Source organism: Athene cunicularia, assembly GCF_003259725.1.
Source record: "Athene cunicularia isolate RWA chromosome 3 unlocalized genomic scaffold, athCun1 chr3_part1, whole genome shotgun sequence".
Classification (NCBI taxonomy): Eukaryota; Metazoa; Chordata; class Aves; order Strigiformes; family Strigidae; genus Athene; species Athene cunicularia.
Genome location: NW_020799097.1, coordinates 72712201 through 72730928, shown reverse-complemented (window position 1 = coordinate 72730928; position 18728 = coordinate 72712201).

The window sequence follows — 18728 nt, the reverse complement described above, 5'->3', positions numbered from 1 at the left end:
CCGCCCCTCGGCCTGGGCCCGGCCTCGGCCCCGGTCCGTCCGTCAGGGCTTTGCCCGCCCTGGGTTTTCTGCATGCATGTCTCTGAGGAGACTTAGGTCCCAAATACCGGTTGGGAATTAGGAAAAAAGCCTCCAAAAATTAGGCCTGGAAGGGAGAATTATCTCTGCAGGTAAATACTCGGTTTCCAGGTTGCAGAAGGCTACACGTTATGTATACTGACTTTAGCAAGGGAGTGTTATTACTTGGTTAACTGAAGCTACTGCAGTTACTCCTGAGAGCCCAGACTGAATTTAGTGCAGCAAACATCCTTAAATAACTGCCATACGAGCAGCATTACGAACAAGGCTTAGCCTCAGATAACACTTAAGTGCCCACGATGTTTGTATCCTTGCAGACAGACGGCCACTCATGGTGAGACCAGAAGTGTGAAATACTGGCGGGGGGGGGGGTCGGGTTAGAAAGCTTTCTTAAAAATTCTGTAGTTCCGAACTGCATGCATTCTGCTTTGCCCTTCTGGCTGTAATTTGACAACTCCTACATGTAGCAATACACAGGGCTTTCAAAGAATGACTGAGAAAGAGGCCGCAATCCAAACTTTTGTAGGGCGGTCCTTGTCTGAATACACCCATTTCAGAAGCGTTTAGGGACAGAAACAGAGGAGCAGTAACTTTATTTAGGTCAAGTTCTGGGAACGGGATGAAGGCCTTTCAATGAGTCAAAAGAAATCCTGCCTCAAAAGATGGCTGCTTGTTTCCTGTGTTCAGGGGTGATGACACACTGAAGTGTATGTACTGCCAAATTTAAGAGTGCTTTAGTTCATTTTCACTGGTCCTTGCTGAACTTGTGTAGGGGATGTGCCGCAACTTTTCCAGACATAACCTAAGCTAAGGGAATGCTGGCTGTCCTCCATGCATTTCTGGTAGCACCAGCCTTCGCTGTAGCGCTGCTGCCTTGTGGAACAGAGCATTACATTTTAATCTTTGCTTTTGCACAGCCTTACAGTCGAGTTACCCATAGCCTATCTCATAACTGTCTTTCAAACATCTACCCCTTTACAATACACTTAATTTTAGTATTATGGACAATACAGAATGTAACAATGAACTTTGGGGTTTTATCCCAAAGTTTGAGCTTGACAGTAGTCCTAAAAGCATGCCAGCATATCATAGGAACTAGGAAATTAAAATAAGATATAGAAATTAGGCCCTTAAGAAACGAAGGTATAACTTAGTTTAGAGATAAAGATGGAAGAGATCAGGCTAGGGGCTAGAGGCCCATTAGTTAAAAGATAACTAAATAGGATAATAGATCATAGATGATGGGCCAGAGAGCAGAACAATATAGAAACCTTGATTAATAGAAGCTATGAGGGAACGCTTCCTGATGGAATAGGAAGACAGCCCTAAAAACTGGTCAAAACCAGTGGTCTGGCCTGAGTCCAGGAGTTTACAGAGACTGCACAAGAAACTGACCTAAAAAGTTCAACGGTGAGGTAGAGGAGCTACTTCATCTCTGTGACCCCAGCCCACGAGCACCAGGACACGCTGCGCAGACATGACTAGGAGACTGGGGCAGAACATATTAAAATAACTTTCAGGCTCATTATAATACAAAGCAGGGATAGGTCATGCATATGTATAGGTGTATTATGAATATGTGATGCTTTGTAGCAATAAAGCCAAGACAAGGTGCCACGAGAGGTGCACATGTTTGTGGTGGAACGATCCCCCATGTGCCTCAGCGTCAAATAAACATACCTGCTTTATAACCTTACAGGTTGTGGATTCGTGTTTCCACAAGTCACGCCTACGTAAAACCATATGCTTCTGTTCTTTCTAGTCACAGTCCCAGCTAGGAAACTGCAGGATCTAACGATACCTCTGACTGATAGTTCCCGGCTGTTGCCTAAGCCTCAATGTAAAGAGAAAACCAGCAACAAGTGCCTTTAGAGAAACCTTAACTTCTTCGTGCCTGTAAGTACCGAGTCTTCATCTTAGACCTATAAGCCACACAGAACAATAAATTGTTCTTTAGACTCTGATGTGCCAAATACTAGCTTGAAAAATATTTCAGTCCATTTCTTCTCCAGGTTCTGCCTTAATCCATTTTGTGCCTGTCAATATTGGCTGTTAGATTAAGGTCAAAGATGACAATGTCACAAGCTTGATTTCCTACTCTTTCCTCAAAAACTCGACTTCAGATTAGGGTTAGCATTGAGAGATCACGAAAAAGACTGAAAAACTTTTATTTATTTCTGGATCTTGCAAGACTGGGGTAAAAACTAGAACTGGAAATTGGCTTGGGACTCAGAAGTCCCATGGCTTGGGGATAGTGGGAAGAGCAATTTTTATTGATGAAATTGTGGACTGAGGGCTGTAGACAGGATAAAATGGATTATTGTTAGATCTGAGACTGGTGAGCTATAGGTACCATAAGGTGTGGACTTTGCTCAGAAGCAAAGGCAAAAGTGTGTTTTTAGCATTGCTAGATTTGCATGGTCTATGGATTTGTCATCTAAACTGGAATTTTGGCTAGAGTAAACGCGGCGGGCAGGGCAGATGTTACGTTTACTGTTATTGTTTGGGACCACAGGAGTTGATGAAGTACTTCCACTGTTGGGAACCCTAAATTTAGTTTTAAGTGTCACCTGAGGCCTCCCAAGGAATTAACAATATAGTAGTTTCCTTTGCCAAAATGACCTCTTATCCTAGTACTGCCTGACCAGTGCTCTTCCCCTGCAATCTTCAACACTGCTCTCAAACCTGAAAGTCTTCCCTGTAATCCAGTCATTTTTTATAGCCACAAAATTAAACATGACCATTTCCTTTTTTTTTTTTTTTTTTTTTCCCCTATATGAAGTCCTCATTCCAATTTAGCAAGCCTTACAGGTCCCATCAAAAATTTTTGGCATAAAGGGGCCAAAACCTTAATAATCAAGTTGCTTCTAACTGTCCCAGAAACTATTTTTGACTGATCATTTCTGTGGGGACAAACTACCATCTTAGTGGTCTGTCTGAATTTTAATAAACAATTTTGTGTCCTTTTTGGGTCCTTAACAGCTCTTTAGGATCAGCAATATACTTAACCTACAACATCTTCTGAGTGGACACCTTGATTTACCTCAAATCTAACAATAAACTAGCAACACAGGGATGCTTAGTGCCTAATTTATTGTAAAGCCTTCAAGCCTTACTGTCGCTGGTACCATCCCAGGTGTTTGTCGATGCTGACTGTGTTTCTGACTAAATGGGAAGAATTATATGAAAAAGACAAATTATTTTTCCACAGCATTAGTATCCAAGAAAGGCCTATAGGGATCGTAATCTCTGCAAGAATTAATAGCTTGGTGGGATTTCTCCTAAAGTGTACTGATAGGCCTAGCCTTATGTAATTTTCAGCTAATTAGCCCTTATGTCTGGTTTATTATCCAAAATGTGTGCAGGTGGTGGTAATTTCACAGGAGGAATCACTGAGGCTGTGTGATTCCAGTTTAACATCAACAGTTAACATCTTCAGTTTATGCTTAATTGCTGCAGCTAAAAGGGTTCTAAGGAAAAGTTTGAATGTCCAGAATTTGGAGATGTGATTGTATTTACATATATGTAAAACACATTTAAAGGCATTTTCTGTTGCTGTGTACTAAATTTTTGCAGAATCACAAATCTGCTGAAACGCTAATGTTGAGATTCTGAGTTCACAGAAGTCCAATTGCTATGGATTATTAACCGGTCAGGATAGATAAGTTTATGGTTTTCTTAGGCTACAGAAGTCCCTCTAATTTCTTATACTGTTTCTTCCTGGCATAAAATTGTTCTGGTATTTTTGTGAACTCAGTTTTGAACCGTTTGTTACATTCAGGAAATTTGGACAGAGTATTACTGGCTGAATTTATAATAAAACCACTAATTAAGAACTCAACTTAGCAAGTGAAGAGTCTTATTTTTCCACAATATTCTTATTTGAAAAGTGTCTAGTAGGTATAGAAATAGCATACAGTTAGCTGAACAATGTGAACACTACTAAAATAACAGATTAACTTAATACTTCCATGTTGGGGTAGCCTGTGTCTGGTGTACATGTTCTTTACTGATTACAAAGTTCTACACCATGGGCCACTTTTCTGCTTGGCACAGCTTTATCTGTTGTTGCTGTACAGTGATCTCAAAGGATAGTATTTCCAAGTAGGGAAATCTGTAGTGAAGACAGAATCTGAAAAACAAAACCAAGGCACAAATAGTGAAAGGATCTGGTTGGAGAAGGGGGTGGGGGGTAGGGGGTGTCCCTGATTGCAAGTTGTGAGTGATGTTTATATTAGCTGTGCTCCTTCCTAGACTAGCCTTTCTTCCCTTTTTAGGTCATTTATTTTCTTGTAAAGAGACAGAGAAAGCGTTATTGCCATTTCCAAATGTTTATGGTAGTTATAGAATAGAGAAAGGCAGCACACTGTACAGCCTTGCTTGTAAAAGGGAAAACACATATTATGTGGTAAACTGATTTAAATGTATTAGTGATTTGGGTAAAATGTTCATTGCTGAAAAATTTAGACAGCCTATGCTTCTTCAAAGAGATTGAACTAAATATAAAAATTTAAGTCCACTGTTTTAAGTGAAAGTTGATTACGTTGATTAATAATCTAATCAGTGATCTCTGAATCCAAACCTTCTAACTGAAGTCTAACTGTCCTTCTTATGATAATTCTGATAGAAGTATGAACGTTGTCATTGTTTGTTCTGACAGTATAGCAGCTAAGAAAAGCTGAGATTTTACCTTTACAGTCTGAAGACTGAAAGAAGACTAAGCAATTTAAGAACCTGTTTTCAGATAAGCACTGCTATTCTTATTTTTTAGTTTTAGGCACTCTGTCAGAGCAGTGATAACAGCATGAACCATTATAGCTGCTTAGTGCTAGTAGCAACCTTTTATGCATAAGAATACTTATGCAGAAGATTACTACAGAAATTCTGACATGACAGACCATTTTAGGAGTTGAGTTGGAAAATTATATTGTAATAATAGGTAGAACACTACAGAAGATTATTTTCATTTTTGCATGCAGTTTTGTATAGTGTATTTCCTTAAAAAAAAAAGTTTGTTATTTTTAGAAGTAACTAGGCAGCACAAATAATGCAATAACATTACAGTAAATATTACAGGAATGCATACAGGAATAACTGTTCTTGTAGGTATGTCTTTTCAAAATCCAATAAAAACATAAAGCCATCTCTGCATCCTCCCCAGACTCAATTGTTTTGGGAGCTGGAGAAAGTCCCAACACATTTCAGCAGAGGGCCCTTTCAGTATGCCCTATCAGCCCCATCAGTGCCCCAGACATCAACAAATACTGCAGACAAGCCCTGCACACAGCTCCTCTCCTGCCTCAAAGTGACCCACACAGTTCTGGGAGGGATGCTCCAGGCCAGCCTTGCATACTGGGGGAGCATCTGCACCAGGGTAACGTGTCCCCAGGCAAACCCAGAGTTCTGGTCTCCCTACCATCAATGGAGCTCTTCTGCCTGGCACAAAGGGAGAGAAGAGAGGCCAAGCATTTACTTGGAACGCTTGTGTAAACTCCTCTAGGAGAGTCGAGATTTGATGATCTCAAAGTACCTTGAGCTTCTTGAGTGAAAACCAATATGTAACAATAAGTTGTTACAAAGTCAACTCATTATAAAGTACACTGTCTGAAACCAACCTTTTACCACAAATGGTATATCAAGTTTCCCATTAAAATACCTACCTTGGGGAAAAAAAAGTGTTTCAGCCCTTTTGAAACAAGGCACAGTGTAAAACCAAACACTGTGCCTGCATGGAATACCAAAACTTTACTCCATTATTCAGGAGAGGTTAATCTGAACCCAGATTGATGTGCAATATGACAGATGAAATTTTAAGTAGAAGAATGTGCCTTTGTGGAGACTTACATAATCCTCCTACTTTCAAAAGCAGGTGCACATAGACTCTAGTAACTGCGCTCCAATCTAACACACCATGTGTAACTGAGCATGGTTTTGGTGTTCTTAGGAACCCCAACAGTTATTGGTTGATAGAAAGTTCCTGTATGTTATACTCGTGTGACCATTTTAAGAAAAAGTTACTGTTTAGTTTTCATTATGCAGACTTTTTTCTTGCAAGTGTTTTATGTATGACCAACAGCATTTTAGAAAGTCACACACAGTGTTAGAGGGCAAAACATTTGGAAGAGTCTTTAAGATCATAGTATCACTTAAGTATCATAAATTATGCATAATTTGCTATCTTCAGAGTATAAATTACTAAATTATTGATCTTGAATTCAGGAACAATAAAATTCCAGTTGCTGTTGTGTGAAAGGTGAGAGAATGCACTTGTTAGTTTGTGAAGAAACCATAGGAAAGAAAGTTAAACAAGAAAAGTTTCTTTTGAATGTGATCTTAAACAATACATTTCTGCCTCCAAAGCTAACTGGAACTTCGTGCTTTAAAGAAATGGAAGTCTTGCAGAAGAGTCTTCTGACTAGACTTTAAGGAAGTTAGAAATAGAGCCATTTCATTCTATAATAATTAAACTGCTTTGTTCCCTTTACTGTTTTTTTAAAATAAAATTAAGTAAACAAACTGAGGGATGCTATCCCTCAAGTCATGACCCATATAACAGAAAAGGGAACAGAGGATGAAATCTAGAGTTGATTATTCATTTAAGTATACAATTCTCAGTGTCTATTATATGCTACTCATAATACAAGAAATTCAACTTATTAGTGACTGATCTTACAGATTAATTTCTTTCTCCAAATATATTAAAAAATAATAAAAACTTAGATCTTTTTCTTAGACTGAAACTGGATCCAAAAAAAAATAATCCAGAAGTTAGTTTTAGATTACAAATTATCTTTAAGGTCTAGGTAAAGTGGCATCAGAAAGTAAAAGAAAAACAAAAAAACCCCAAACCAACAAACAAAAAAACCCACCAAACCAGAAACCACCTTGCTTCCTACCTGACAGTCCCACCACAGACAAAAAATAAGAGGTTATATCATCAGCCAAATCTAATAAAGTAGATTTGATGCTCAAGTGTACCATAGTGACTTAGAGTAACTACTACTTAGTACAGAGTATCTACTGTTAGCTTCTTTCCCTATATATATGTTGCTGTATCACTGTATCATTCCAATACATTGCTGCTATTTCCTCATCTGCTTGGATTCCTGTATTTACTAATTTTTCAACTGTACATTTCTTGTTTCTCTTTTAAAGAAACTTTATTTCAGCTGGTTTGGCAAGCTTCACTGAATTCACTTACTGACACACAGTAATCCTTGCTGAGGAACAAACGCTGTTTTCATCCAGCCATAAAGAAACCCTTGAAAATTGGAATTGCAGTCTAGAATGAGTGTGTAAACAGCCTGCAACTTAGCAACCTTCCACAGGTCATGGCAAGAGCTTGTTGCCAAGAGCCAGAAGATGTGTATCACATACTTTGGAGACTAGATCATAGACAGAGGACTCCTACTACTTAATTTGGTGTGTGTATGTTGCTGGGTACCATAGTGACCTGTTTCCACTTGCGCTCGAGTTCTCCCACAGATGCCTTCCTATTAGCACAGCCAGTCCCTCAAGGTATTCCCAACACAGACGCCACAACTGGCTACTCAAGAGCTGTACCTGGCCCCTAAGGCACCAGCTGATAACCACTTGGGGTTTTTTTTCTTCACCTGTTTTGAAGGAATAACAGTTTGGAGATCAGCCCAAAAATAGATCAGTCATGTTAATGAACAATATTAGAATAGCCTTTGAAGTACAGTATGTGTTTCAAATAGTCTCTCCTTGTAGAGTTACACTTGTATTACATATACCTATTATGTTGTCTTGAATACTTGTGGGCACACTTCCATTTTCAAAGGACATTAGCCTTCTCAGTACTTACTTTTTTTTGCTCCTTACTGCACAAAAATATAATTATACAAGGTGTCTGAAACTTCTTATGTCTTCTCCCCCCAAATTGCTTTTAAATTTACTGAAAAGTAACACCTAGATCCAGTTGTCCTACTTATCTGTCTTGGTTTACTTGTATACATCATCTGCATGCTTACATAGGCACAATATTCTAAAGCTAAAGTCATTATGGAAGTCTTAGTGCTATAGAAAATATTGTTGCCAAAAGCCTCTCCTATTCTGAGATAAACCGAGATAGAAAAGATCATAGATTCACACATTAGTAACATGCACCAATTTGGCCAAAACTGAATAGTTCTTGAGTATGTCACTCACAGCCTCACATTCCAGGTAAGTGGAGTTATTTTCTTAAATTACCAGAATTAGTTTTTGCTTGATGACAAATTCCTTGACAGGGAAACTTGTAGAATAAATACATTTAAAAAAATTTTTAAAAATACATTTATTTATGAATTGTTAGAACTTCAAGCCCTCTTTGAGTTCCTACCAACCAACCAACCATTCTTTGTAGTGTGTAGTAGTAGTTCTTTAATAAACACATGTAGTAGAATATCGTGTTCCAAGTTCTCAAGAGCTTAATCTTGTTTAAAAAAGTTCTTTATACCACATGCATTTATGAGTATTTTTAATTTATTACTGATTACAGCTATCCTAGTGGTTAAAATATTGTTAAGGAGAAAGAGGGAACAGAGCCGTTAGACTGGCGTGATGGCCAGTCTGGACTGACTGGGGCAAGTGAGGCACTTGTGGAGCAGTTACTAGAATTCCGTTGTAAGTATTCACATTCCAAATGACTTAAACTGAAAGCAACAATTAAGCTCTGTGTTTTTAGTTCTACTTTAATTATGAATATGTAAATAAAGTAACTTTTTTTACCTTAGTGATCAATGATACTGATATTGTAAATATTCACTACCCTGACTGCATCAAGTGGGATGCATCTGTAAGCATTTCAAAAAGATCTAGGTGAGATAGCTCAATCTATTGCTTCCTGTCCTGGTTCAGCTAGGATAGGGTTAAGTTTCCCCAGCAGAGAAGGGGGAAGGGATCTCCAGCCGGGTTATTCATACCATGCTGTCAGGTCCAAGCGCAAGAACTCGCTCCTTGGTGGTTTTGGTAGTGGGGAGCTCACGGTGGGTTTGTTCCGTAACCATTCGCGGTATTTCTCTGTGTATCTTTGGTCTTGCTTACTGTTATTGCTGTTTATTGTTGCTATCATTGCTACTGTTGTTGTTCAGATTGTTTATCACACTGTTGTATTAAATTTCTTCTTATTTTAACCCAGGGTTTGTGCCTCACTGCAAGCCTGACCAGCTGAGGGTGGGGGAGGGGCAACGGCAGCATGGTCTCCGGTCCTGGCAGGCCCTAAACCACCACACTTCCATAACCAGAATTTCTGAGAGTAGCAGCAGTCCTGACCTAGAGAATATGACCAGTGTTATTGCACAGTTCCTTCTCATCAGGAGCAGTGAGGCCCTGACTGTGTTCCAAATATAATGGACCACTTACTTTACCTTTGCTTCCCAAATTACCTTATTTTCAGCATTACGCTAATTCCTTTCAACCTACATAGATTTTATCAATGTATAATAAATAAGTGAAAATAATTGACAGGACTTTCTTCAACTATATTTCTAAGAAGAGATTATGCACACAAAAGGCACATTTAATATTTGCATGTTGATCTGTGTGCTCCCTTAGTAACTATCTACAGATCCTTGCTTGTCTGTATCTACCGTTCTACTGTGGGATGGAAGTAAACAGTCTGGCAAAGTTATCAACATAAATATATTTGAAAAAATCAAGCCTGTTGCCACGTGTTACCAGCTGAATGACCCACACTAGAGTGTGCTCAAAGCCCAGCACTGCAGGTGAGATGGCAGTCACGGACCTACCCCACATTCATACACAACCACTGCCTGGGGGAAAACAACTTCCATATTGTTTATTCTAGAAAGATCCTATACTGAACAAGCATAACATCTTTTTAGACTAACCTACTACAGAACCATTGGTTGCCTGCCAAGTAACTGAGCCAAGGTGGCATATTCTGTTGGAACAACTAAATTAGATTAATCTAATGCTTTTAATATTTTTAAGGAGAGAGCACAAATCGGTATTGATATCATTCTGGTCTCCAGTCTTTGTAGGGAAAGTTAGACCAATCTGTCTTACCAAATGAGGTTCTCTAACATTTTTAAACACTAAACCTTAGAAGGTAGGCGGTTTTTTTTTCCTGTTTATAAAGAGTAAAATAAAAACCACTGCCAGGGCCTTCACTTACTAGTAGAAAGATTCAAAGTAGCTCTAGTAAAAGCATTCAGATTTGGAAGTCTAAGGCTAAGACTTTAATTATTTGAGGCAACAGATAAACCGGTACCTTCTATTGATTTTATCAGCACATAAAGGATTAAGTCCCTCTGGAAATACAACTTTCATTTCCTATGCTCTTAATCCATATATCCGGATATTTATCATCAGTGCAAGTTTCAATTTAAGATTTTATGAAAATAAAACTAAATGCTGTTTATAAAGCTATTAAAAAATGGTCTTTTCAATTTGTAACTTAGGCTAGTGTGACTGCAAATTATGAGTCTCACTGGGGACAGCCAGTGGGATATTATTTTTAGAATAATGCAAGGAAAATAGCAGAAATTAAGAAAAAAAGGGAACAGTGCAAAGAAATTTTTCACTGTCTGGACTATGTAGACTTTGAGAGGCTAATAATTTTTCTGCTCCTGCTCTCAGCCACGCTTTCTGCAAAGCTCTAAGGATTTCATCAAAGCTCACAATCAGCTCAAAATTTAAATAGCTAATTAAACTTTAGCTACTGATTCAGATATTACAAAACTTTTTTGAACACTGTGATTTTTCTCTGCCGTTTGGGGATGCTTGCAAATACATCAACTTCTTTAGGTATGTGTCATCAACCAGAGAACTATAAAAGGGAAAGCTACCTCAATTGTTACTTGGCAGCTGACTAGAGTGATGGATGAATTGCACATTATCACCTAGAAGAGCTTATTTCAGACTTGGAGAACTAGTACTTTGTTCTAGAATTGAGATATATTTTAAGCAGCAATCAGTCTGACCTGGATTAGAAGAGCCTGCAAATTGCATGGATGTCCACTGAATCCATTCATTTCCCCAAACACCTCTTTTACGTTAGTGTTATCATATGCCAGAACATGAATGTGTACAATACGTAAATCCCTGTAGCTAGCAAACTTGAGTGTTCTACTGAGACCAAAAATACTCCAAAAAAATCTGTTAAGAGTTATATTTACATAACAAATCCAGCTGGCATCACTTTTCACTCCAGTGCTTCTAAGTCAGATAAACAAGTTGCTGGCAAGTCTTTCCTAAGTAAACAAGTTCTGTTAAGGCTTCTGTCCATATCACTAGAGAATGAGTGGGTTTGTATTATATTATTCTGTATTTATTAATACTTGTTTTGCTTAGCACATCTTTGTTAAAACGTTACTACCTGCATAAATTCAAGGAAATAGAAACCAACATGTTTGATATATTGATCCAGCTAAGCATAAAATGAACTCTGCATGAATTTCACATAATTACTGTAGTCATAGTCTTAGCATCTCACTTCATTTCAAAGATTACATCTATATGATCCATAGGGAGCAATAGTGATTTTTTTTCTTCTTCACCTCATTACATTATGGATGTGTTTGTCAGAACATCCCCTTGATGCCTGACAGTAACTTTAAAGATCTCTAATACCAGCATCAAGCAGTGTTTTGAAAAAACCCCACTACTTCTATTGTTAATCCCATTTACACAGATGTAAAAACCAAATAAAACTAGCATTTAATGCCACAGAGGGAAACAGAAGCAACAGTAAATCTGCTGGGGGAGTGTATTGGCAATGATGGGATCACTGACAGTACAGACTGGATTTTGACTCCTAGCATATCCTATGGCAATTCCTCAGTCAAATTATTTGTGGAGTAATGTGTTAGCTGAGTAATTAGCTGAGTTGTGGTAAATGACCAGATAACTTCTCTCAATCTGCTCCAGCTGCAAACTATTACACATCTGCTAACACTACCATGATGTCTCAGCTGATTCATGGGTAGGTCATTATACTGCAGTACCTTGCAATTATAAATTCTGTGGTCAGGTACGTCTGGGAGGAGGGAACTCCCTTATCATGGATGAGTCCCCAGATAATGATGTGCAGCTGGTAATGTTCTCACTACTTTCTTCAGTCTCTCCTCAGTTTCAGCTTGAACGCAACTCTAAAATGTTACCTCCACAGATGCAAGCGGTCACTCTAACCTGATACACTGCATCAAACTTTGAAAAAAAACATTCTCATGTGACCTAACCATGAGGTACTTGCTCAAGACCCAAAGTAGCACGGCACAATTCAGTTGGCCACTTGTTACCTTTCCCTGAGCTCTGTTAGGTCACCACAACTGCCAGGGAATATACAACCACTTAGTGTTAATTATGGTAGTTACTGAGAACAACGCACAAAGTTGTCATCAATTAAGAGTGGCCTAAAGTTCAAACAGAATATACCAAAGGCAGGCTGTGCTCTAACTCTCTCTAGAGTAGTGCTTCTCAAACCCGCTTTTGCTGAGAGCATCCCTGTGGTCAGAGCAAAATTAAAGGCCAGCTAAAATTTATCTTAATTCTCAAAGCATAAATTATCCCATATTCTCCACCTATTTTGAAGATTTCTTACTGACATTTTATCTCACCTATGGATGTTCTGTTCAACCTTGTTTAACACACCTATACACAAGGTAACTATTTCATACAGATTTCTCTTTTATTCTGGGACTATGTAACGTAGTGGAGTAATTTAACATCATTCATTCTGTGAGGAAAGGTGAAGGCAAGAGAGAACTCAGAAGCAGCTCTCACAGTGATTATGATGTGAAAACCAGCACCTTATTATTGAATGAATGATCCTTCTCTGCTTGATTTGGAGACAAGACAAACTGGATCTTCCACCTATGAAATGCCCTAACCATTCAGCTATTACTCTGAACATCTGTATCTTGCTTTCTTGACATAAACCATACCAAGAAGCGAGCATTCCATTCCAAAGCAGAAGGAAAATATAGATAAAAACCTCTTTTTTTTTTTTTTTCCTGCAAAACATAATTACAGCTTTCCAATTGAATGATATTGCTGAGCAACATTAAACCACACAACCCACTTTACTCCATCATTAACACTGCAATCCTGATGACAAATCTAATTAAGGCTTCAACACCTACTCTGGATCAAAACCCCGAGTCACAACTGTTCAACCACTTGAGTAAGAGGAAACAAGAAAGTTAGCTATTAAAGAGCTAAATCTTTTGAGTGGTGCTATTGTCTCTAATTCACACTCTAAATACATATGCATTCAATAATTTAAAACAAAGTACTTTTTAGTCTGAGCTACGATCTTTGTGAAATGGTCAGGCCCTTCCCTCTCTTATGCAGCAGGGGTGGTGTTCACCCATGTTGCTGAGTCACAGAACTTCATCTCATATAGGGTGCAAATAAACACAGGAAGCCTCGATCTCAGCCTCCCAAACCCTTCCAAGTCGCTTTCAGCTTCCTAGCCCCATTGGGAATGGCATAAGCATGCACATGGACAATCCAAGTAGCCTTCCAGTGACTACAGAATAGTCCTTTTTCTACACACGTGATTTCTCCTTTTGAGTGGAGACAACCACACCTGAGAAACAAATTGCCACGGACAAAAATGGGATTTGTCCTTTGGTTTGATCATGGCTGGCTGACAGACACCTCCCCAGCCACTCTTTCACTTCAACAGGATAGGGAGAAAAAAGATGGAAAAGCTTGTGGGTTGATATCAGGACAGAGCGATCACTCACCAATTACCATCATAGGCAAAAAAGAATTGACCTCAGGAAAATTAGATTGGCAATTAAAAATAGAGTAGGATGGTGAGACACAAAGACAAAACTAAAGACAACTTTTCCCCCACTCCTCAGGCTCAACTTCACTCCTGACTCTTCTACCTTCTTTCCCCTCCAAAAAGCACGGGGTGGGTGGAGAATGGGGATTGTGGTCAGTTGGTAACAGCTGCTCCCTGCCACTCCTTCCTCCCTGCACTTTTCCCCTGCTCCAGAGTGGGATTCCTCCAATGAGATACAGTTTTTCACAAGCTGCTCCAACATGAGCCACAGGCTGCAGTTCTTCAAGACCTGCTCCAGCATGGGTCCCTCTCACAGGGTGCAGTCCTTCAGGAACAGACTGCGTGGGTGCCCCATGGGGCCACAGGTCCTGCCAGCAGCCTGCTCCTGTGCAGGCTCTCCACAGGCTGCAGCTTCCCTCAAGGTACATCCACCTGCTCTGACATGGGGGCCTCCATGGGCTGCAGCTCATGTTCTTGTCACTCTTCGCTCACAGCTGCTGCACAGTGGTTTTCACCCTTTCTTAAATATGTTTCCACAGAGGCACCACCAGCTTCATCAATGGGCTTAGCTTTGGCCAGCGGTGGATCCATTGCAGAGCCATCCAGAACCATGTTCAGCACAGGACAGTCCCATCTCTTCTCACAGAGGTCCCCCCTCCCACCCCCATCTTCCAAGGGTTTGTGACCAAAACCTTGCCACATAAACCCAGCACAGTCAAGGATAAAGCATGCCTTAGACCCTTAGGGCGGAGGGCCTCAATCTTGGATACCCATACCTTACGGTGGTATATCAGGTACAGTCATCTCCTGATTTCAGCAATATCCCAGGGAAGCACCTGTAGTATGCACAGAGGGCAACATTTACCTGGAGAGTCAGAAGGCATCTTGCATAAACAGAATCTGCCATAACAGCTGAATTTTCTAAAATCATTCAGTGCAAATCACAGCCATCAAAAAGGCTGTTAGCTTCAACACGAGGCATATGGTCAAATGCACCGAAAATGTCCTTGTGAAGAGACAAGATCAGTTTAACCAGGTGATAATGAACAGTTCGAAAGCAGAAGCAGCACGCTAAGTCCTTGAGTAAATTTTCCTGACATGACTGAAAAACACAGAATGGCCCTTAACGGTGTGCAAAGGGCTACAAAATACATTTTTACTAAACTCTGGAGAGCTTCCCATTCTCAGACCACAATCAGTGACAAAAGATCACTGGGGCCATGTCATACCTAAGCACTGAAGAGAAGTTTTTCAACTTGACCAAAGCAGACCAAGTTGCTAGTCTTTTGACAAGTTGTAATTATTTTGGAGAGGAGCAGGTGTGCTTATCTCTTTGAATATGAGTTCACCTGCCATGACTTGCTTTCCAAAGGATGAGTTTAAGGAGTGCCCACAGAATTTCTTATGGATTAAATTGAGCAGCAGGACTCCAGTAAGTTCTAAAAATAAGGCAGGTTTTTGCTGCTTCAGCCAGAATAAGAACCCTTTTTTTGGTTACAATCTGCCTCCTCTTCCTCCTACCACTCTGAAAAAAGATTTTCTCCAGGTATCCTAATCGGATGATCAGAAACAAATTTAATGATCCAGAGATTTCCCCGACCTTGGACAGAAAAGAGAATGATTTTGATATTGGTTAACGTTGGTCTGTGATACCTATCTGGCACATGTTCCAAATTACTTGCAATGTGAATACTCAAGCATAGAGACAATTAAGTGTTGGGGGGGGGGTGGGGTGGGGTGTCAGCTTCCCTGCAAAGTATATAGTTTTTCCTATGAAACTTGTATAGTACTTGAAATAAAAAAAGACACAAACTGCAAACATTAAGCACTGGCATGACGTGAGACTCGTAGGTTCAACATGACCCCTAGAAAACTGAAGAGCTTCAAGAGAGCATGGAGGACCATAACTATATGAGAATTGCCCTCCTCCCTCATCCTCAACACAAGGTTGAAAAGATCATCTCATTGTACCGGAGGTATACAATAACCACCAGAATCTTAGCAAAGACCATCTACAATCAGGACAAAGATCAATGGTTAAATGTTGTACTTGAAACTGCTTCAGCCCATTAAACACCTAGAGAAGTTACATACTTGAACTAGACAAAGAGAATAAAAAACATATGGATGATAAAATTAGTAAATCTGGTATCATTCAAGCTTCACTTGAAGATCAAAGGGACAATAAAAGGGTGACATTGCCAATCACACAGCTTTTGTAAATGAGTTTTGGTTTTGTTTTACATTAAAATGATGCACTTTCTTATCTATATGCAGTAGATCTCATTTGAACAAAATACAGAAACTGAGTTTTCTATTTACTTGCTAGGCTTTCCTAACAAACATTAATGAACATTTTTTATATATAGAAACAGGAGAGAAATCCATCAGAGAATTTTTCTAGTCCTTGAGGTGGGTTTTCTGGTGTGTTTTTTTTTTCCTGGTTGGCTTGTTTGATTTTTAACCTTTAACATAAATGCTTCTGTTTATCCAAAATGACATCAGTTGAAAAATACATCTGCAAGTTGCAACTCCAGTTAACTGAAGTCCAAGTCACAGGTCACTTAGACTGAACCTGTTTTATCACAAAACACAGAAGCAATTTGGTGTTGCGTGCAATCCCATCTGCTGAGAAGTTAAGTCTTACTGCATTGTTAATGCAAGAACATCCTACTTATCTGCATATCAAAAACTATGTGCACAGTGAGATGCCACATAAAACCCTTCCTGCTTAGAGGTAAAGCCACCATGCTTAGGCAACAAGGCATCCACTCATCCCTTACTCTTGAAATACATAATGACGCGAAACTCCAGACAGCTGATGCTCATAAGCAGCTGCCACAGTTCATAGCAGTCATATTTTACCTTAACAAAGGTTCAAATCTCATGAAGTGGCACATTATTTCCTGTTTGCTGCAGAGGCCTCCAGAATTACATGTGGAACACAACTATCTGATTACAATACTAGAGTACACAATATTCAGAAGATTACACAACACGTAACAATCAAACATTAACACTTCTGAACAAAGTCCAACATATATTCCTGCCAGGTCATTGTCTCTTCGTTTGCTAACCAGTCACATAATCATATTAGTTTTGTTTCACAGCCTACCCTTTTGCTGCGATGTTCACATGAACATACTCATGCAACCTGACTTTCATCTTGCTACCAGAATTGTCTCCATTTAAATCACAATAAGCTTGAAGATAGCTCTTTTGTAACATGCTTGAAAATATATCTTAGGGGGAAAAAAAAAAGGCAAATCTTAAATGAAAAGCATATATTACCATCTGTTTTGTGTGTTCAACTTTTTTTTATGTTGTAAAATTCTCAGTTCACTACTACATTATGACACTGTCAAACAATTTTGTAAGGTCGCTGCAACCTCTCCTACTACTGTTTTTCTGCAGCTCGTTCATACTATGATTTAAAAGTAGTAAATAAATGTCAGCACAGTTTAGGATAAAACCAAGCACCAGAACACTGAAATAGTCCCAAGGCAGAAATCACATTTTTCTGACTGATTATACAAATCCAGTCTTACATGAATTCATACCTCATCCAATTCTAGGATTTTTCCCTACAGTTTGCAGTTAACATCACACATGCTTATTTTATATATATTTGCCTTCTACCTGAGGCTATAACCAGTCTGCATACCTATTATTGCATGTGTCACAGAATTTGGTTTGTCAAAAGAGCAGAGGTGTGGACTTTTGCTACCACATTTCATAGTGCATCTAATGATGATTAATAATGTTTTCTCAACTACGAGGCCATTAGCAAGCTATAGTGAATGCTATCAATCATCTTATTTTGCTCCTCTGACACCACCAGCATGTAGAACCTATACTGAATACATACCTTGCATTCAGCAGAAAGGACTGCATTCAACTTAACTAATATTTGATTCAGGAATGCAGGCAGTGCTTGGAGACAGTTTACAACCAAAGCATGTTAGAGCTCAAGTAGCAGCAGGGTAACTCCCACTATCATTGAAAGACTGATAATCATCAGTAAAACACAGCATCACCACACACAAGTCAAACTCTCAGCACTCTCATAAAGAGTCCCTCAGAAGAGTCTCTATGCTGGGACTGGATGCCTTCATTATTTTAAGCCTGCTTCTTCATTCAGTTTTCCTCTCCAGTTTGGATTACTGTTACAATATTCACCACATGCTGAACAGTCACACTATGAGAATCCCATTCTTCAAACTGTCTCTGCTTTACATGCCATAACTTTTTATAAACACTATTTGAATGCTAATTTTCCCTCAGTGCTGTAAACAACCACTACATTTTGCTCATCCGAAGATGATCAAAGATGCCCAAACAGACATTCTGACCAACAGAATTTAAATCAGCTTTCTCATACTACAGCAAGCATCAAAGTCTCCACTGAACATAAATATCATTTTAAGAAAGTACATTCAGCAGATAAGAACCTATGAAGATAGTTCTGGCAGTAGCATTCTCAGAAAAAACAGCTAAAACATACAAGCAAATCCTCTAGAATACTTCAAGCATCAAGAAAGTTAAACAAAAAAATATGTCCTTACACAGCGGAATATCTAATCCACTTATGGAGAGAGAAAAACAAAAGGCTAATGTGGCCTGTTCAAAAAGTAAAATAGCCACAAGCCTGCAGTGACTGAAATTAAACCATGAGTCACACCATGTTACTTGACACAGTTTAGATTAATTTATTGTAAGATTTATGTAGTATAGGTACATTTTTATTTGTAAAGACTATTAGCGTACTCACATTAGCAAATAGGGCAAAAGGTCAATTTCTGGGCAGTCTTCTATTACGAAGTTCTATGCTTTGCCATTCCACAAACAGTCTGAACTACAACTATTATCTAAAAACTACCCTAAATTTTTG